A 22,465-nucleotide genomic window follows, 5' to 3' on the forward strand; every position below is an offset into this window, starting at 1 on the left:
TAAGGTTTATTTAAGGTTTATTTAAGGATGTTACCCAAGCTCTATCTACATAGCACATGGTAATTAATGTACCAGACTGGTGTAACTAACCTTGTTGGATGTTTAATAGCCAGACTCTAAGGCCTATATTAATCTGGTCAGAGGGACCTAAAGGGACCTCCAAGGTCAAACAAGTTCCAGGGGCTATGGCTCATCTCTTGAAATGTCCCATAACTTTGGAGAGTCACCTGTCCTCTTGTTCAGGGAGGCCATGGAGACCCCAGAAGATGGACTTAAACTAGTGTCCAGTCTGCAAAGAGGAGGGTCAACACAGAGGAAACATTTCCTCCATGCTTCCAAGCAAAGCCCTGGTCAAGCAAGACCTTTTGACTTATCTTCACGTAGATGGAACTGGTAAAACAAAAGCCTGAGGAGCCAGGGGCTCCTGGCAAGCCCATGTGACCCCAAAGGACCAAATCCTCATACGACCTTAAGAGTAAAAATAAATTGATTTATTTGGGCCAACAGTATGGTCTTAAACACCCAAAAGGAAAGTATAACCAAAATTAAAGTCATCAGTATATTTTAAGGATTCAGGGGATTACACAACCCAGACATAAGACTTGAGTTCTTATGTTATTTAGACAATTATCTCTCATTGATAATATTGTTCCTAATAAGACGTTACTCAGATGTAAGACTTCAAATCTTAGTCTACAATACTGTAGTGCCCACCTAAAGCTAAGGGAGGCAACCCACTCTTGTTCTAGCCAAAAAAATACAATGATGGCTAAATTTGTGTTCTGTCCATATCTAGAAGCCTTTGAGAGGTAACACACTGATTCTAGCCCCTCCAACAGCTATCAAAATGCCTGAAAACAAATCCTGAGTCCATTGCTCTTGAGTTCAGGCTTGGTAGAAGAGAGAGAGAAAAAAAAGAGCTATTACCTTGGTGCTAACCATTGTTCCTTGCCTCTTCAGATATTTTTAGGACCAAATCCAAAAACTAACTCTTACTAATTTAATCAATTGTTACTTTCCTTCCCTTCACATGTACACAAGTGCTTGTCAACCATCCAGGACCCCGTTGAGATGCATGAGGAGGGAACCCCTGCTGTCTGACCAACCCTTAATCCAGCTCCCCACGTCAACCCTGTCCAGCAAGAAGTAGCAAGATGACAACGGTGCCCCCTATCCTATAACACAAAATGATGGAATGTTAAGGTTCAGCTAGCCTTGCCCCCTCACCAACAGGATCTCAAGGACTTCTCATGCTCCTGAGAAAAGGGAACCAAGCTGATAAGCACCTTGGTCTTTGAAGTCAAGAGAAGCAGACTTTTCTCCACTGTTTGGCCAACATAGACCCACCCCCAACTTTAAAAAAATACATCTTCCTGCCTTCTGCAGGAAGCAGAAGCCTCCCCTTTAAAAAGACCCCAGCTCAAGACCTGTGCAGACATTTTCCCTGCCTGGAAGGGAATCTGCCCCATGTGTTCCTTTGCTAATAAACCCTATTTTGATGGAGTTTTATCTGTGCCTCAGTGCCTCATCATGCATTCGCTTGTTCTCCGCCAACTTTTTACCTATCAGATACATCTCAAATCCACAAGTCAAGGGCTAGGGTGATGACTCACTGGGTAATGTGCTTGCTGTGCAAGCATGAAGATTTGAGTTCTGATTCCCAGAACCCATGTAAAAAGCTGAGTGCAGTGGCATGCACCCTTAAGCCCAGTGCTGGGGGTGGGCAGAGACAGGTGGACTCCTAGAGCTCACTGTTGAGTCACTGTCAGCAATTAACGAGTTCCATGTTCAATGAGAGACTGACCCTGTTTCAAAAAAAGTAAGGGGCAGAACAATCAGGAAATGCACCTAAAGTCTAATTCTGGCCACCCATGCATGCACAGACACACCTTCAAATACATTTGTACACACATGAACATGTACACAACATACAAACACACATGTATCAAGTGAAGGAACCTAGGCTCAAGAAGATATGTTATTCTATGATCTTTTTTATAGCATTGTAGAAATGACAAAATTATGGAAATGGAAAATAGATTAGATTAGTGGGGTGAGGATGTGGAGAGGCAAGTAGGAATCTGAAAGGCACACGGAGGACCTCAGCGGTGAAGGCAAGGCTCTGGATTTATCCATGTAAAGTTGAGATCATGTGTGTTAGTTCCCTAGAGACCCATGTGTTCACAGTTTTTTCCCACCATGGCACTGTTGGGAGATAGTCGGAGTGTTAAGAAGTGGGCCTGCAGAGGCCTTCAGGTTGTGGTTGAGTCAGTATGCCCTTGAAGGGGACTGTGGGACGAAGGGGTCTTCTTCCTCTGCTTTCCTGAAATTAGGGCAGCAGCTTTGCTCTCACCTATGCTCCCTGCCTGGAGCAACACAGTCATCAGAGGCTGAAATCTCTCAAATTATGAGCTGGGATAACTGTTTTCTCTTTATAGTTCATTACCTTGGCTGTTTATTACTGTGGCAGAAGAAAAACCAATACATTCTGCTTGTGATACTGTGCTATAGTTTTGCAAGATGTCAGCACTGAAGAAATGTGGGAAGGATGCATGGGATTGCGCTGTGCCACTTCTTTTTAAAAAAGTTTTTATATTTATTTTTTCTTTGTTGGAGGAGGGGGGTGCACATGCACAGTGGAGAGGACAAAGTTGTGTGAGTCAGCACAGTGTTTTCAGTTCTTTCCTTGCACTCTATGGGTCCCAGGGATCAAATTCAAGTTGTCAGGTTTGGGGACAAGTTCCTTTACCCACTGAGCCATCTCACAGGCCTGCTCTGTGTTATTTCTTACAACTGCAGTTGAGCTTACAAAATAAAGCTCAATTTTAAGAAAAGGAAGATTTATATAGCCAACTTTCACTGATAAATGAAAATTTTCAATACCTGAATAAAATATATGTTTTTAAACTTAATTAAAAGTTATTAAAACATATATATACATATATATTTTTTTTAAATCACTCCTTAGTGATACCACATTCCAAGTATTCAATTCCCACTAATGGCTGATGGTCAAAGCATTTAACATATATAGTTCTAAGTCTTTTGGAGTCAAAATGCCTAAAAATGTAGCTAAATTTGAGCCATTAGGAAGACAGCACCATTAAAACTAGTTCCAGAAAGCACAGTTCCTGAAAAAAATCACACATTTCTATGCTAATAACACTGTAATTCCAAGAAAGGTAATGAAGCCTCCAGGGCAAAAGAACTAACAGGTTGTGACAAACTGTTTATCAAGCCGCATTGTTCTCTCTAGATGCTTCCTCTGTCAGCTAACAGGAACTGTCTCCTAGAAAAGACACACATTTCCTCCTTCAATTCTCTTCTTTAAAAAAAAAAAGTACATCTAAAATGAGAGTGAATTATTGTAGATTGCTATGTTTCCTGCTTCTGCATGAACAACATGTAGTGTGACAAAGAAGGCGATGGCAATCATTCACAGTGGAGAAAGCTGACGCCCAGTGCAGAAGGCCCGCTCTCCGACAGGTTGACAAATGAAATCCAAGACAAGGCAGACACTCCAGAAACAAAGTGAAGGAGTGCTTGCCCCTCCTCCACATGCCTGGCTGCTTGCCTTGCCCAGGGGTCAATGGAGCTGGTGGGGCTGCTTTTTCTCTGGAGTTCTGGGAAGGAATCATAGGATTCCCTCAGTCCAGGGACTGCTGTGATTAGCATCTCAGCAAATAACCGGACATGCTGGCCACTGCTTCCATGTGTGTTGCCACACAGAGGACCTGGATTGAGGTGTGGTCCATCTAGATGGACAGAAACTAGATCAGGTTGGGAGAAAATAAGAATGAACAACTTTCTAAATGGAGTGCAGCAAATTATCAGGGCTGGAAAGAAATCACCGCCCCTATATCTGTTGCAGGCAGTCCTTTTTGTGTGATACTGCACTCTACTCAAGCTGGTCCACGTGACTTCTTCAGAGTCGCACACCCATGAGCCTTTGCTTGTTCTGTTCCCTTCACTATCTTCTATTACAGCTTGACTTTTTAAAGTTTTGATTGATTTATTTATTTTTATGTGTATGAATGTTTTTTTTCTGCATGTGTGTAAGTGTACTTAGGCATTGAACATAGAAGTCAGAAGAAGGTGATGGATCCCCTGAAACTGGAATTACCTATGGTTCTTAGCTGCCTTGTGGGTGCTGGAAACCAAACCTGGTGTCCTGTGCAAGAGCAGTCAGTGCTCTTAACTGCTGTGCCATCTCTCCAGCCCTTCCATCACAGTCTTATTCCTTCTTTGAAGTTCAGCTACAGAACTTGGCCCGGAATTTGAACTCAGCTGTAAAGACTGTTTCCTCTCATCTGGCTTTCCATAGTGCATAATGAACAGTTGTGGTTCAGTGGGCAGCGCAGTATGCTTGGTATGCTTAGAGTATTACACCTGGCATTTTCAAGATCCCAGGCAAGAATTATCATATCTATTTATAGACAGGTAAATTGAAGATCAGAGCTGTTAAATAACTAGAGTCACCCAGCAGGTGACTCTCAGGATCAGTATTTAAACTTTATCATTCTGTCTGTAAAACTTGTTTAGACACTACACTAATCTACTAATTTGGAATATGATCATGTAGTTGACTAATGCTTACAGAGAATCTCATGGATGCCAGCCACTGATCTGGATTCTAGGGGCCCAGTAAATTATTAATTATTGGTTCTCACATATGAAGATATAAGCATTATTAGGTAAAGAAGTATACAAAGAGTTATAAGGCTTCCTAAAGACAACATTTATGGCAAGTTTTCAAGATGTATGAAAATTTACTGGGTGGAATAAGTCCAATTAAAAGCATGATGAAGGACATTGGGGTTACATGATGATATATTTTAGACAGGGGATATGTTATGTTCACAGGGACAAAATTATGAGTCTGGGGTGTTCAGAATTGTTCAGCAGCATGCTAGAAGCATTGCCAAGGACAGGTTAGGAGGTTCCCTTTGACATACATGGCTTGGAAGCTCTTCTGCGGGTAACTGAAGCCACAGAAGGACTTTTAAGGGAAAAACGATCAGAGCTTGTGGTCCTCTTTTTCATTCACTAATTATATATTGAGTACCAGGCATTGTGTTGAAACTGGAGACACAAATAAGGGTTTTCAGTTGAATGATGGGAAGAACCAAATAGATCAATGATTATTATGGAAAAATACAGTGCCTCTTAGCAGGGTGTTGTAGAGAACAGGGCAGGGAGCTAAGGGCATGGTTTGAAATGGAAGGAAAGGACCCTGGTGGGACTCAGGGAGGAGGGAGCCTGTGCTCCTGGGAGATACAGAGGGAGGGATGGCTACACTGCAGTTGTGAGGAGAATACATTTGAGGACTTTGTAAAATAAGTGATTAAAGTATTTAGTGCCTTATGAAATGAGAGCAGAAAGAAGGCCATATCTGGGACTCCTCTGAGACGCTTTAGACAGCTGAGTTCACAATAATACCCAGAAATTGGGAACAGAGAAAAAAGGAAATTGGGAGGAAAGAGTCTTAATTTAATTTTATAATCACTAACAGGAAATTGCCAAAAATTCCCAGCCTTAAAGAAAACTGAATAGAAAGAAAACTCAGGGAAAGATCCCAGCATGGAAGAGATGCATGGCATCATGCTCTCTGTTATTTTTTTCATTGTTAGTGACCATTTACCTAATAATTTTCGATATTCAACATGGTGATTTCCCACTTAAAAATAGTATACATGATAATTAACGTACAGATTGTTAAGGTAATAAATCCGTACTTTCTCTTCCTTGTTCCACAGATGTCTTGCTCAGTGCAAATTGAAACCCTTGCAAATCTGTAACACATGTTTTGCAAGTGGACAAAGCATCACCCAGAAGGAAGCTGGGTTTTGTTTGATGATAGCATCAGTCTGGGAGTGAATGAAATATGTGTTGTGAATCCTTATGCTTTCCCTGGCTCCTGATGATTTGATGTATAGACATGCACATTCCCACAGATCATCTTCATTTGTGCTGGATTTTCTGTGTGCTTAGACGTTTCTTTGGCTTTGATCTACTGTTGTCTTTATCATCTCATTTTCAACAAGTAGGTCATTGCTTTGATTTTATAATTTTTTTTTCTGGTTATGTAGATGCACAATAAGAATGAGTACATCTTCTGATCTTATAAGTCAAATAAAACATTAATTACAGAAAACTACAGTAACGCCTAGCAGAGTGTTATAGAGCATGGATGGAGACCTGGGTTTCAATCTCATGAAAATTTTTGTCAAGCTTAAAATTTTATCTATACATTTTAAAATGTTATAATATTCTAAAATAAAAGTTTTCTGCACAAAATTCCCCCCTTTTAAGGATAGATTTTCAGTAATAAAAAGGAGAATTGAACACCTACTTTTAGCAACAGCAATCTGCATCTAAAAATGATGAAAAAGATCGGAGTTCTGACTCATGAAAGGGAGGCATCGCCTCCAAAGAAACTTAAAATGAAAATAAGACACAAAACATCTTTCCGTAGGTCTTACAGCTGCTAATAATTCCTCTCACCCTGTCTTGCAGAGCAGAACTTTTGGAAATATAATAGTGCAAGCAAAGACACAGCATTAACTTTCAATCCAATTGCTCAGAATTTAAAGAAGAAAGGATTTGGAGATTTTTTTTTTGATGAGATCTTTAACAGTTAAAAAATGGTTTTGTGCAACTTCTTAAGGTAGAATTTTAAAAGCCATAGAGGCAGCACTTACTGCAGCCTTCAGAAAGATGGGTGATACCTGAGGGATCAGTGAAACCTGTTCAGATGACAGCTCACAGGAGAGTCTGAAAATCAAATCCTGACATATTATTTCATACATTTACATTTTCTATTTCCAAGCCAATATTATTCCTATGTGGAGAGCAGATGTCATGTCCCCTAATGACTCCCTGAAAACCAGGTCATCAGACCCTAACTCCCACCTCTTACCTTCATAGTATTTCCCATGAGCCATACTTTCTGTTAAGGTTCAGATAGCCCCGCCCCCCTCACCAACAGGGTCCCAAGGACTTCTCATGCTCCTGAGAAAAAGGAACCAAGCTGATAAGCGCCTGGTCTTTGAAGTCCAGAGAAGCAGAATTTTCTCCACTGTTTGGCCAACACAGCAGGCTTCCCCTTTGATCTCTAAAGAGGACAGGTTTTAACAGTCCTGTGTGTGTGTGTGTGTGTGTGTGTGTGTCCCGCCACTTTAAAAAAATACATCTTCCTGCCTTCTGCAGGAGGCAGAAGCCTCCCTTTTAAAAAGACCCCAGCTCAAGACCCAGGCAGATATTTTCCCTGCCCGGAAGGGAATCTGTCCCATGTGTTCCTTTGCTAATAAACCCCATTTTGATGGAGTTTTATCTGTGTCCCAGTGCTTCCTCCTGATCAACCCTATTCGTCATACAGCTACTTTTTTATCTATCACTTTCCTCCTCTGCCCTGGCTAATATTGGCAGTTCTTTGGTTTGATTGTCTCAAAGTGTACTTGTCTCACTTTCAATCTCTTCCCAGAAGCTGTTCTTTCAACTCCAATTTTATATCAATTTACAGTTCTATTTTTGTTGTCATTGCTTATTATACATATTGTGAGTCCATGATGCTTCACCCACAGCACCAGAAGATATAGATATATACACATATATTATATAACATATTACATATGTGTGTGTGTGTGTGTGTGTGTGTGTGTGTGTGTGTGATATTCATTTGGGGATCCACTAGTTCAGCAGCGAAATGCCATGGAAATTCATGGAATAAGTATACATTCTTGAATAGAAATATTATGATGACTGATTACAGCATGTCAAGGGTGCTGTAACATAAAGCATACATTCACCGTATTACATATGTAAAATAGTTGCATTTCGAAAAATATTTGACCTCAAGTACCTGTAGTAAAGAATTATAAGTCTATGCTGTCTTTTGTATTAACCTCAATATTTAGGAGCATCTGCAAAAGTATTTACATTACATACTTGATTAATCCAGAGGCTAAATTGAAATACTAGTAGTTTCCTGTTTAATAAGTTCATCTACTGAATTATAGTCAGATTAATGCTGTGGTTCTACGTCAAGTTCCATTACCATGTCTAGATACTCTTCATATACCATCTATGATTCCCAGAGAATGAGTATGGCACAAGCATATAATTTTATTAATACATAAACCTCAGCAATGAGACTCAAATAACAGATAGAATGAGGAAATGCCTGCAGCCTAACTCTCCTTCCCCTGGCTCAGACTTTCCTAGGACAGCTTCCATAGGTTAATACACTGGTGACTGGGTGTTACAGTCAAATCTCAACATATGTCTCACATAGAAGAACACATGCACCATTATCCCTGAGGTCAAAGTTATAGCCTCTTTCCAAAATATATCTTGTACTTTCAATATATCTATAAACTATCTTACATACTTATCATCTTATTTTGAGCAATAAGAATTAGGCTAGAATTCTTTAAAAAGTCTCTGTATTTTAATAATGAAATGGAGATCTTTTTAAAGGTTAAAACCTCATTGAATTTTATGTCTTATAGGGTTTATACTAAGTACAATGTTGTATAACTGTAATATTTCAACTGTAAACCTAAAAATCAATTTTGTAAGAGATGCATCCTAGCTCAGAAAATTGTTATTGAATATGTCAATGCTGATGTAATGAAATGCTTCTTCTAAGTATGTGGTTATTAAATAAATAATTTTAAAAAATATAAAGTTAAAAAAGTCTCTAGAAAATATATGTATTGTGAGATCAGGAAAGATTTAGGGGCTACTTTTGCCTAAGTATTCATCAGGCAAATCTCCATTTGTGTTTGGGAGGGCAGAAAGGTAGAAGGAAGACTTGCAGATGGCAAGGTGATGCCAGCTGTGTGGATATCCTCACGTGCAAACTTCCCATGTGACAACCCCTCCATTTTCTCATTGAAGAAATTGATACCTGTTGAAAGGGTTCTTGTGAAGATGGAATATGATTTTCCATATGAAAATCACAGCACAGAGACTAACACACTGTAAGCAAGGCCTGCTTGTTAGTATAATAGGCTATAAACATCACGACTAGTTATGTCAATTCAGTTATTCTGGTTTTGCCACTCACATATGCATGAAAGAGACCTCCAAAGTTGTCATTCTCCTTCCTTCCAAGGAAAAGTCCAACTTCTTCCCAAGGAAAGAGGAGCAGATTTCTCTGTGTTCCTATTTCTATTCTTTTGAAGGATTTAAAGAGTAGCAGGTGTTTGGAAAGAACGTTATTCAATCAGAGAAGCACGAGGCATGAGGGGTGCCCACAGATTAGGAGGGGACTCTCCAGTGAAGGACGTAATTTGGTAGGAAAGGGGTTTTTATGGCATTTCTTGCAACACTGGTTCCACACAGGGAGGGTAGCATCACCTTTAGGGAATGAAATATGGTATGTCAGATGTATGGTATGCCAAGGTAGAATGAAGTCCCTGGGGAATTTCATGTGGAATATACCACAGGTCTGTCAATAGAGCTGGGCTCAGAGGTCTCCTGGTTCCCTTCCTTACCAATACTTGAAGTTCTTTTTATGACTCTGATGATGCAGAAGGCTTCATACATGACATATCTCAGCAGCAACCTCTGGGGAGACATGCTTGGTAACCAGAAAGGTCCTAGTGTTGTGACACAGCCCCAATGAAGGGAGACCCCTCACTTCCGGTTAACCAAGCAGAATTCTAATAGTCCACCAAGAAATTGAGAGTCAAAAATATTGCTGATACAGGTGTCCTATTCAGAGATAAGCAGTCTGCAGCCTCTTATTCCCTGCATATTGGCCAGTTGTGGTTCTCTGTATTAATCACCATCTGCTGTATATGGAAGCTTCTCTGCTGAGAGTGAGAGATGCATTAATCTGTGAGTATAATAATAACTCATTAGGAGTCAGTTTAATACTGAATCTATTTAACAAATAATAATATTAGGCTTACCCCTGTGGCCTGTGACCTGTCTGGCTTCAGGTTCCTAAGCCTGATATCAGTGTCAGGTATGGGCTCCATCCCATGAAACTGAGATTAAATTCAATTAGAAAGTGATTGATTACTCCCATACCATGAGCACATTAAATTGGGCAGGGGGTAAGAAGAGGAGGTGTGAATGGAGGGGCAGATGTAACTAAAATAACAGTTTAAGAAAAATAAGCAATGTATGCTCTCTTTCTTGTGGATCCTAGCTCCAAATCCTAATATGTGAGTGTATATCCTTATGAAACTGCAGGAGCCAGGAAAATGGAAAGTAATGTTGGGGGTAAAGGTGAAGAAGGAACCCAAGAGAGAGGGAAGCAGGAGACAGGATTTTCCAAGGGGAAAATGGGGAAGATAGAGGATACTTTAACTGGGGAGGGAATAGGGAAGATTATACTGGGGTTGTGAGTGGAGAGATAAATAATGTTTAGATCGTATGAGAAAACAGAGGGAAATGCATTAGTTCAAAGTCCTACAGAAAAAATACACCATATATACATATATATATATATATATATATATACAGTTATGTATGTGTGTATGTATGTATGTATGTATGTATGTATGTATGTATGTATGAATACAGCTAAAGGCTATAACAAAAAACACAGTGCCAGGGAGGAGAAACCTCCCTTCAAGTTGTTAGTCAGGGTAGTCCCAGAGACTTCCAAAATAACAAAGGCTATTGCTACAGCCCTTGATTGTCTCCCAGAACTTGAAGGTAAGACCCCATTGCTGAAGACAGACCATACTTTGGACATAGGACTTGGAGTAATGAAGCTGGAACTGACTTAGAAGCCTTCTCCTTGAAGACTAGCTCCCATAGTATCAGACGATACTATACAAACTGCCTAGGGAGAAAACAAATCAATGATCCCACCCAACTGTAAAGTCCATGAATCACAACAATGAATAACCCAGCAGATAATCTCTACTGGGGCAGTAGTTACACTATTAGGTTGGACCTAATCTATAGCTGTCCAATGAGACTTAAGGTCCTCCCAAACAATGGGAGGGAACTCCTGTGGTATAAACATAACCAAATACACATGGTTGGAAAGGTCATAGATCCTAGAGAAAAAACTATTTTTGTCACATCCCTAGAACAATATAATTTCTTACTATATTCTAAATATGTATCCTTAAATTTATACACAAGTGTAGTTCTCACCACTCATCAAAGAAGTTTCTTTCTGCAATTATTACAAAGTTCTACAACTCTGTCAAACACAGAGAGTAAGTGTCTGTGAGGTGCCCAGCCCTAACTGACACATTACAGTGCAACCTCTACACCCAAGGCTCAGGGAACACAGTGAAACAGGGGGGTGGAAAGAACATCAATGCATCTCTCAACTCTCCGCAGCAAAGCTTCCTCATACAATATATGGTGATTAACCCAGAAAGCTATAACTGGCCGAAGAACAGAGAATAAGAAACTGCAGAGTGCTTATCCCTGAATAGGACACTGATATCAAATCTCTCAAGGCTCAGGGACCATTGCAGAAGAGGGGGCAGAAAGACTGTTAGGAACCAGAGGTAGTGGATGATCACAAAGAAACAAGAGTGTTTAAGACAGCTGGGAAATTACTCATATAAACTCACAGTAGTGGTAACAGCATGCAGAAGACCCAAGCAAGCTCAAGTCAGACAAAATCCAAGCACAGAAATGGGGAAGTGGGTGAGAAGCCCCAACCTTAGCTCAGGAACTGTTGACAAAGGATAACTGCTAGGTAGGGAAACTTGGTTTGCTTTAAGACTGTGGCAGGATATAGGTTAACCAGGCTCCAGTGGATAGACTCACACTGAAGGACATTTGGGGACACAAACTTGACTCTATAGTTCTTAATACATGACAGAATACACGAAATTTAGTAGGGCTGCTATTAGAAGGCTACAAATATGAGGAGTTTAAATATGATCAAAATATATTGTAAGAAATTCACATTAATTCAATTAAAAAAGAAAAAATATATGTACTGTATGAAATTTGCAAAAATGCAATAAAAAGAGAAAAATAATGTTGAGTTATAGAAAAAAAGATATATTGTTGGATACCTGGTGCTAAGCATGAAACTTATGTCTACTTTAGTTATTTTTGTGTGCTTGTTTGTATTCAATGTTTGTGGGTGAGTGTACATGTGTGCACATGCATGTGCAGGCCAGAAGTCGACAGGACATTTTTCTCTATTGCTATCCTCTGTATTTTTTGAATCAAGGCCTCTCACTAAACCTAGAGATCACTGATTGGCTACATTAGTTAGCCAACAAGCTCCAAGACTGTTCTTATCTTTGTTTCCCTAGTTCTGAGATTACAGGTACAGGTACAGGTATGCTGCCTGCCTGGTTTTGCATAGGTTCAGGGAATCTGTGTTGTGATTCAAGAAGCAGGAGATGAAAGTGGAATAAAGGGAGCAGAACCCAGTCCATGGGCCAGGAAGAGAGTAGAAAGTCAAGCCCTGAGATGTAAGAAAGAGCTAGGCAGGGGCAAGTGTACCAAGCTGAGCAAACAGCATGCTCAAAACTCCAGAGAAAAGAAGGGAGAAAATGATACTGGTGTCAAAGGCAGAGACTGGCATACACATGGCAAAAGTGGAAATACCATGAGATGGGTTTTGAGGCAGGCAGATGTCTGGCACTGGAAAGATAATCCTTGCATAACTAGGATGGATCCATGTGGCTCTGTTCATGACTCGTTGTCATGACAATAAAGAACAGACACCATCCACCCTCTTCCCGCAGGAGCTGGAAAGGGAGAGGCCAGTTCTGAGAAGCCTGCATTGGAGGCACCCAGGGAAGACAGGTGTTTAAACTTTAATGGACCAAGTAAAAGTACTCCAGGGCTAGAAATAATTGAAAATACTAAGCTGTGGGGATGGCTGTAAGTGAGCAGGCATGGCTCTGAGCTGTTGTGGAAGCTGCAGAGAACAGGCTCCTGAGCAGCAGGAGAGGAAATGTGTCCTTAGCAATGAGCCAGCTATGCACACACGCAGCAGCTGCAGCAGCACAAGGAAAGGTAACACGAGAGAGCCCAGCACTGCACCAAACACATTTCCTCTACAACATCTGAGCTCAACTGTGCAAAGGAGTTCACAATCACATGAGCAATTTCAGCCACACTGAACTTTGAGCAGGGGCTTGAATCCTGGCTCAGTGGAGTGGGAGCTGCACCACAATGAAGGAAGTGCCAACATCTTTGAACTTCAGTGTTCTCATCAGGAAAACAGAAGATGTGTGTTTTTTTCCTAGGCCTTTTAATGGCAGAAACAGTGAAGCAGCATAAGGTAAGGTAAAATGCACCACCTTACGATACACATGATTGTGTCACACTCCATGGCAGCATACACAGCCTGGGCTTCCAAGAGAAAGAGTGCAGGAAGTTGGAAAGTTCTGGAAAGCAAATATTCCTTTTCTACTTCTGCTTTATATTTGCTTCCATATCCTCTGCCTTCCCAAGAAGAATCAGATGGATCATGGCTCTCTATAAGTCAAGTTTTTGTTGCATTAATTATTAGTAGAAACTGACTCCTTTCTATCAATCTTTAACTCCCAATCTGAGGAGATTAGGTAGTTTTCCTATTTGTTCTTACCCTAAAGGGGTAAGTCACATGTACCTGGCTAGGTCTTAGAGTCCCCTTTGAGTCAGGCCAGAAAATGGAGAATAAAGGATATGTCTTAAAATTGGGTATGAGTTAACAAGCACCCCCAAAACAGAATCTACTATAGGAAAACCTATGAAGGGCCATGTTTGAGATTTATTTATTTATAATTTTCAACAGCTAACACATAAAATACTCAATATACAACAACCATTGTGCCTACACAAGGAAAGTTATAAAGACTCTTTCATCCACAGTTATCATGAGAGGCTAAGATGAACCTATCTGAAGGCTGTGGAGTTTAATGTATGAATTCTTCACTGCATGTATACGCTCTGGGAAATGTGTACCCCGGGTAGTTTATATCACCGTGTTATGTTTGGAAAGCATTTAATTAGCTTTGTCATTTAAAAGAATTGACTTTGGAAAGAGTACGAGCCAGAGCTAGGTTTGAGAATTCCCGAAGCAACCTGTTAAATGTGCTAATGAGAGCAGAAGGATGGCTATCCATCATGAGTCCCGTGGACACAGTGGGAAACCCTAGCTGCCCACGATGATGTTAGAAAGCTGTGGTCGTCCCACACATCTCTGATGTTATTAAAAGAACTTTGTATTTGGTACTCCAGCATGTAATAATTACCTGAGTGCCACATGGGTACTGAACTTACTGAAAAACAAGATAAACTCTGAATAACAAGTTACATTTAGACAGAGAGAGTTGACTGTACAGCCTTTCTGATTCATCTATGAACCATCCCTCTGAGACTAAGACCCAGTCACAAGCCTCTAGAAAGACACATGTTTCCTTTACTTGCATGGATACCTTTTTGCACAAATTCCCTTCAAAGGGCTTTGTTATCAAAAGATAATCAAGTTCAAGGTCTTTGGCAGTTATACAACTGTCATTTTCACAAGCTGCAGGTGATGAAGTGGGAGAATCATTGCTGAAGTAGAAGACCAAACATTTAAAGTGTTGCTCTCAATTCTCTGGATCATGCTAGATTGAAACCTTCTTTCAAAAAAGGATTCTATGAATTCAAGTTCAACAGTATCACCATGGTAATTAGTTACACTTGAATTATAGATTGAGTGAGTAAAATATAATTTTCTAAAACAAGTGACTGTTATGAAGACCATTCTGTCTGTGTTATCTATCCCTTCTCCAGTCCAAGGACAGTGTTCTTGGTGAAACTTCAGTCAATAAGATTGTTTATGCTGCATTCACTCCCCTACTTAATGATTTTAAATTGCTCCCTGAAGATGCAAAAATGACTAAGGCATGGTCTGTCTTCTCAAATAATTTATAATCTAGGATAGATAAAAAGGTGCAACTTTATAACAATCACTGTTGGTCTCAGCTAAGGAATGAGCATGATAGTTTTCAAGTGGGGAAAAAAAAATCCCAGAAGGAATTCAGAAGTAGAAGAGATGGCATGAACTCTGGTGCTTAGAGAAACCTGGGTGCCTTGGTGAAGTCCCAGCCATGTTTTGAAGGACAAGTGGGATTCAAAACTTGAAGAGTGAAAGGGGCTTGTGGTGTTTATAGGAAAAACACAAGCGGGGGCAGCAATATACTTAAAGAGGCACTGCAAAGCTGGAAAGGCAGGAGGTTGATATCAGGCAGCAGTTTGCAGTCAGGGCTGATATTGCCCCCTAGAGACAAAAAAGTCCAGGGACACTTTTTATTATAACAACGAGAGGGGTAATTCTGGAATTTAATGGATATGGGTCAGAGATACTAAATATCTTTCAATATGCAAGTAGCCTCATGATAAAGAGCTGTCCTCCACAAAATGTCACATATGCTCATGTAGAGAATCTTGGCAGTATAGGAATGGCATGGTGGCCACCAAAGGCGGTGGAGAATGGGGACAGAGATGGTGGAAAGGCTGGGTACTTCTGCATTTTGACAGGAGAAAGAAGTTGAGATAGCTCAGTTGGTAAAGTTCTTGCTATACAATCATAAGAACCTTGGTTCATTCCCCAGCACTCACATTCAAAAGCCAGCAATGGTAGGATGCAATTGTAATTTAGCCTATGTGAATCAGTAAGTTTCAGGTTAAAAAAGTGAAGAGACTCTGTCTTTAAAATCAAGGTAGACAATGACTATGGAAGAAACCCAAGGTTGACCTCTGGCCCTCACACCTGTGTGCACACATGCATGCATACTTGCATACACAAATACATGCACAAACATACATTTGAAGGAATTTCTGATGTACTCATTCACCACAGTACAACTGCATGTAACAATAATAAACTATAAGCTGAAGAAAGGACTTTGAAAGTTTTTACCATAAAGAAATGATAAACCTGAAGATACATTTGACTCCTTTTGAGCATGACACTATACATACATGTAGTGAAGCATCACATTACCTCACTCATATCTACAACTGTCATGTTCAAAAAGACAGCGACTTTAGTTTGAATCAATTAATGCTGCTCTGAGCCTTTGTTGGAGAAGCTGCATATTTCAGTGGCCCGCAGTTAATGTAGAGTGTGGCTGAAGTGTTGAGAATAATGGGCAGTTGAGTGCTCAGCACTACGGGAGCCATCTATATACTCCTTCCAGGGCTCAGGGCATGTCATGGAAGAGGGGGTGAAAACAATAGAAGAGAAGAGGAATGGGAAAGTGTGTCTCAAAAAGACATCTTCCGGACATGACATAGCCATTGTCCTCATGAACTCACTGCAGCTATGGTTATTTGCACAAGACCTGCATAGGATTGGGCCAGTCAAATTTTCATTATGAAAGCAGGGAGGACACATCAGGCCCCACCTCTCCCTGAAGGAATATAGGCAGCTAATGGTTTCTGGGGGAAAAGTGTCTCTTTCTTCAGTGGTGTAGCCACTGATTAGTTTCCCATGCTCCGGTAAATAACATTTCACTCATGCTCATTAAAATAATTGCAATTAAATTCAGTGGGTCATGTACATATAAAAGACATGAAAATGGGAAGGAGACTTGATGGGAAGAAGGGTTTCAGCAGGAAGAGGGAGATGAGAGGGAATTGATGCCAAAAATGACAAAAATTCAGTATAAGCATGTATGAAGCTGTCAAAAATACATAAATAAATAAGTAAATAATAAATTGTAACTAAGAAGATAGAGAGATGATTATTACAGTTTAAAAGGCAAATAGTATATAAAGCATAAGCTCCCCCCCATCTCTTGAGCTTTGCTAGATTAAAGGTCTGATCCATTGGACAGCTGCTCCCTCTTCATGTGGTTTCACCTACCATGATAATTCCGTCAACCACGGCCATAAATATTAAATGGAAAATTCCAGAATTAATCCATGAGTCATTATACACGCTCCCAATTAGCATGTTGCCACCCTGCACCCTGGACATGCATTGTCCCTTTGTGCAGTGTAGTCACACTGTGTACAGAGTCAGTTGGTTAGTGGTATCTTAGAGATCAGAGTGACTATCACAGTATCCCAATACTGTGCTCACGTGACCCCCACACAGGAGTCAATGCTACATCACAACTTCCCTTCCCTGTCCCTCACACTTCATCTCTCCTAGGCATTACAGAATTTCATATCACAAGAAAAGTCTAATAAGATCTTCTCATAAATTTTATTAAGTATATTCATACACTTGTTCTTGTTAATAACAATTGAAATATTGCTGTTAATATCTTTTTGCACATGTACATGTATATATGTCTTCGTGTGTGTGCATATGCTTGTGGAGCTAGATGTCATCAGCATTTCTCAGAGGGTCTGTCTTATTTTCTAAGACAAGGTCTTTTTCTGGGGTAAAACTTGCTAATTTAGCTGTGGGTGGGTGGCTTGTCAAGTACCCCAGGGATTACAATTTCATGTCACCATGCCCAGCATTTTTTATGTCAGTTCTGCAGATTGAAATTAGATCCTACTGCTTATGTAGCAAGCACTTTACCTATCTTCCCTGGCCCTTATAAATCTTTTATTATAGCTAATATTAAATTGAATTTTATCATAAGGATTTATCAATAATAAAAATAAAGAGAGAGTTCAGTGTTTTCCAAGTCTTGGGCATACCCACAAATATCAGGATGGGGTACTATAGAAACACAGAGTAAAATTCTCATTTTCCAAAGCAATACAATCTTTCCCCAGTCTGGAAGGTCACAGGTCAGAGAGAACATCAGTAGTTCATTATCAGTATAGTGGATGAATCAAATGATAGGCTTTCCTAATGAAAAGCTGATGCTGTAGCTCGATGATAATGCTAATCACAGTGGTGATAAAATCACCAACCATAATTACTTCCTGAAAAGCTTTTTTTTTATCACTTTTCCTCACTCACACCCACTTTGCTATCCTTTTTTCATATCACTTACCCTCCTAAAATTATCTGAAACTGAATAGAGATTTGAATTCATATTCACTGGCCATCCTGCTAGAATGCAGGTGCCATAAGGGCAGGAATTTTGCCTGTTCTATCACCTGCTATATTTCTGGTCTAGAGACCCTCCCATCTGGGCTTGGAAAAGCAGGTGTTCACTAAATATTTATCACACGAAGAACCAACAATAACATACACATGGTATACACTATTACAACACATGTCAATTACTTTCTTCAGGTAAACAACATGGGCTGACAGAGTAGGGGGAAATGGGGTAGGACAGAGATAGAAGCCCACTCCCTGTGCAAGTGACAGGCCAGAAACAAACTGCAGGCAGTGGAAAATAATTACAGCAAAGGTGATGAGTACTCCCACAAGGATGATGAGAGTGAGATGGAAGAACAAAGCCAGTGTCAGGGGAGGGAGATGTCACAGTTCTGTGCCAGTGGGGAGGCACTAAGGCAGCAGAAGTCCAAGTCATCTGCTTGAGAGTGGGAAGATTCTGCCTTAAAATTTTATTGTTAGTGTGTTTGTCTACGTTTTAGTTTAATTTCTGCTTTGTGATAAAATACCCTGACAGAAAACAATGCAGGAGATAAAGGAACTTGTTTCATCTTGTACTTCTGTTATAGTCTGTCACTATAGAGAAGTCAAGGTGGGAATTTGAGAAAGCTAACCACATCACATTCAGTAGCAAAGAGAGAGTAAATGCATGCATGCTCACTTGCTGACTTACTTGTGCTCAGGTCAGTTTTTCCACTCTTACGCAGTTCAGGACCCCTATTATGAATGGTGCCACCACTCAATAAAAATGTAGGTTCTTCCCATATAAATTAGCACCATTAAAACGATCTCTTACAGACCAATCCAAAGTAGATAATCCTTCATTGAGACACTTTTCCTAGGTGATTCAAGGTTGGATCAAGTTGATAATTAAAGAGAACTATCATTGTGATGGTGTGTGTGTGTGCTGTGTTGGGCCACATGAGTATCACAACATGCATGTGGAATTACAGGATAACTTTTGGGGATATCCTTCCATTGTGGGTTCTGGAGATGGAAAACAGGTTGGCAGCCTGTTCAGCTTGAACTTTTATATGCTGAACTAGCTCATTGGCCCAAGATTCGTATAAGCATATATTGACCACTTCACTGTAAGGTTTACTATTTTGAAGACCACACAGTGAAGTAGAGCCACACTTACACTCTGTGTCTATGTAGTTTTATTTCCTTGTGCTTTAGGGGTGCTGCATGTGACCTTACGTCTGATTATAACAAGTGACCATGCTTCTCAGATCAAAATGAGCTGAAGTTGTTTACACAATGAGTTGTGCTTTGCCAGTGGTTGGCCCCACTGTATAGTAAAGGGCTGTACAGTAGCAGGCAGGTAGACAAGGCAAGAAAGAGAAGATGGGTGGAGAAGGAAGAGGCACCAGGTTTATTCATAACCAGACAGTAAAACTGGGCTTAAGAAATCTTTGCTGCCTTCCCTTTCCAAAATGACTAAAAAACACTTTCCAAACCCATTCCAATCCACTACAAACTGGTAGGTCCTCTGATAGAGATGTTGGTGTTTTATGCAGAAATAATAGTTGCAATTACCTCTTTAAAATCTGCTGACTCAGATAGCAACATATTTTATTGACATAGAAAAGGAGGATTTTCTGGCATTTAGTTGGCTTTCTGAATGCTTCCCCTTTCTACAGTAATAAAACAGACTTATGTGGTCCAATTATCAATAAAACTAAGTTTCAGAAACAATGCTTTTGACTTAAAGATCCAAAGAAAATGCCACTTTGCTCAGGGATACAAGGCAGTCCAATGAGACAATTTAACATGAAAAGTTGCAGGTTGAAGTTTATGTGAGATGTCTTAGTAGTGTTTGAGAAGTGGTACAGACACCCACAAGCCTGGAACCACTAGAGGAAAACTGTAGTTCTATATACTCACTCTCTGACACTCAATACCAAGCCTACACCATAATGTAAGCATCCTGGTGGGAGTAAAGCTACTTTGTAGAGAAGCTGTACCCCTCCCTTCAGCTATTAGACTCATAAAACAATGCACTCTAAGAAATTGGAACTTTCCCCAAATTCTGATACTGGGTAAAGGAAAAATGTGAAGCCTGATTCAGCTAGATGGGAACTTGTCTTCCTGAAAGAAATTTCACATAATTCTGACAACTTGTCAGACCATCATGCAGTAGGTACAGTGGTGATCTGCAGTCCCACATACTAACCAGGACTGCTTAGCTATGCATACTTCCTGTCTTCTATTTTGAGACCTAAACCTCATGTCAAGACCTTGAAGATGGATATGAGAATTACTGGAGTTTTCTCTTGTTTCCAATATGGCTAGTTTGTAGAAGTCTCTTTTTTCTACTTTTCAGTATTAACTGTACCTTCAATTGGACTTTAAGGCTAGGTCAACAAGTGTGTCTTGTTAGGGCCCTGTAAGAGCTCAAGCTCTGACCCTAGAACAGTAAATAACTAATCTAGGTTATAAACTTTGTTGCTCAAAATCCCCTCAAAGTTAGCAAGTTTTCTCCTAATGATTTTTAAATTATTCTTTTCTTTTCTGTCTGTGAAAGAACAAAAGAGTTCATGTAGCATGTTAGAGATTGTCAAAAGCATTTTTTACATCAACCTTTACAAAACAGACCAAGCTGTAATTTCAATAAATTACATGGTAGTTTGTACTTGCGTGTGGAACAAAGCATCCTGTTCAAAAGGGACTGAAAAGAAAGCTCTTAAAACCACTTATGTCTCCAGTGATTAATAATAGGCACATTATATGAATAGACACTATCTCCTTTATGAAATAGTATATAGAGTTTATTATACATGATACATATTTTATTATACTCTCTACATTTATTATTTTATTGTTTAAATATTTTTACATTTTTATTTATGTTTTATTTTGTGTATGTGCAGGTATAAGTGTGCCATGGTATGCATGTCGAAATCAGAGGAAAACTTGCAGAAATAAGTTCTCACCTTCTACCATGTGGCATCTGGAGATCAAATTCAGGTTCTTAAGTTTGGTAGCATATACCTTTATCTGCTGAGGCAACTTGTCAGTACCCCACATTTATAGAAAACAAAAATACTGTGCAAACTATGAGGTCCATGCAAACATGAATTTCTCTAAGGTAAGTTCTTACAGAAAATAAGAATTCCTTGGGCTGGGAATGTAGCTTATTTGATAACATGAATGCCTAGCACACACAACAAACTGGTTTGGTTCCCAGCATAGCATAAACTGGATATGGTGGTACACACGTATAATCCCAGTATTTGGGTGATGGCAGCAGGAAGATCAGAAGTTTAAAGTCATCTTCAGTTACATCGTGAGTTCAAGGCTAGATAGTATCTCAAAAAGATACATAAATATGATGGACAGGAAGGAAGGGAAGGAAGCAAGTAGGGAAGGAGGGAGGAAGGGAGGAAGGGAGGAAGGGAGGGAGGGAGGAAGGGAGGAAGGAAGGAAGGGAGGGAGGGAGGAAGGAAGGGAGGGAGGGAGGGAGGAAGGAAGGGAGGGAGGAAGGGAGTGAAGAAGGGAGGGAGGGATGGAGGGAGGAGGGAGGAAGAGAGGAAGGGGGAGGGAAGGAGGAAGGAAGGGAAGAAGGGAGGGAGGGAGGGAAGGGAAGGGAAAGGAAGGAAAGGAAGGAAAGGAGTGTCTCTGTCTTTTTACACTGAATTGAAACACACACAACACATACACAACAGCAAAGCCATCCATAGAAAATCCAGTATTAGAGCCAAATCTAGTCTTATTCTAAGAAACCTTACCTTACTATGTTAACTAAAGAACTACACCAAGCACTTCAGGGTGTCCACTAGTCATGTTTTCTTAGACTGAATGAAGATATGAAAAGAATGACATCTAAATATACCACGTGTTCTTAGGGCTTAGTGATTGTCTCTAGTTTTCATTAAAGCTTATTTCTTTCTATTTTTATTAAGCATTCTTTCAAAAGAGCTGGCCACATTAATTTGTTTCCCTTGTAATGCTGACCAAAAGACAATCTCATTGCAACGAGTTTCCTGTCTCCTTTATCATCACACTATTTAACAATGCATCTCAAAAGCTACAGACTCCAAAAAAGACATTCTTTCCTCTGTTGCAAATGGAAATTTCATCCATATGGTCTTATTTACCCAGTCCAACTTGTATACAGGCCGTTTCTGATTATACAATAGCTATTGACACTTTTTTTCCTGATTAAAAAAATAGATCAAATATAGAACTATTAAGTCTTAATAGCCTTAACATCATATAAAATGTATCTGAGAGGGTTAGGGAGATAGATCAGCCTGAAAAGTGTTGCCATGTAAGAATGAGTATCTGAGTTTAAGCTTCAGTATGCACATAAAAATCTGGACATTGTGGTACATGCTTGTAGTAACAGCACTAGAGGAGTGGAAACAGGTGGGTCCCTGGGCTCTCTGGCTAGGCAGTCTAAGTTACTCAATAAGATCCAGATTTCCTGAGCAGTCTTGTCCTGACAAATAAGACGGGGAGCAACTAAGGAAGACACTGGTCCTCAGACTCCAACCTCCACACACA

The sequence above is a fragment of the Nannospalax galili genome, unplaced genomic scaffold (genome assembly GCF_000622305.1).
Source record: "Nannospalax galili isolate Female #2095 unplaced genomic scaffold, S.galili_v1.0 scaffold135, whole genome shotgun sequence".
In the NCBI taxonomy this organism is placed as follows: Eukaryota; Metazoa; Chordata; class Mammalia; order Rodentia; family Spalacidae; genus Nannospalax; species Nannospalax galili.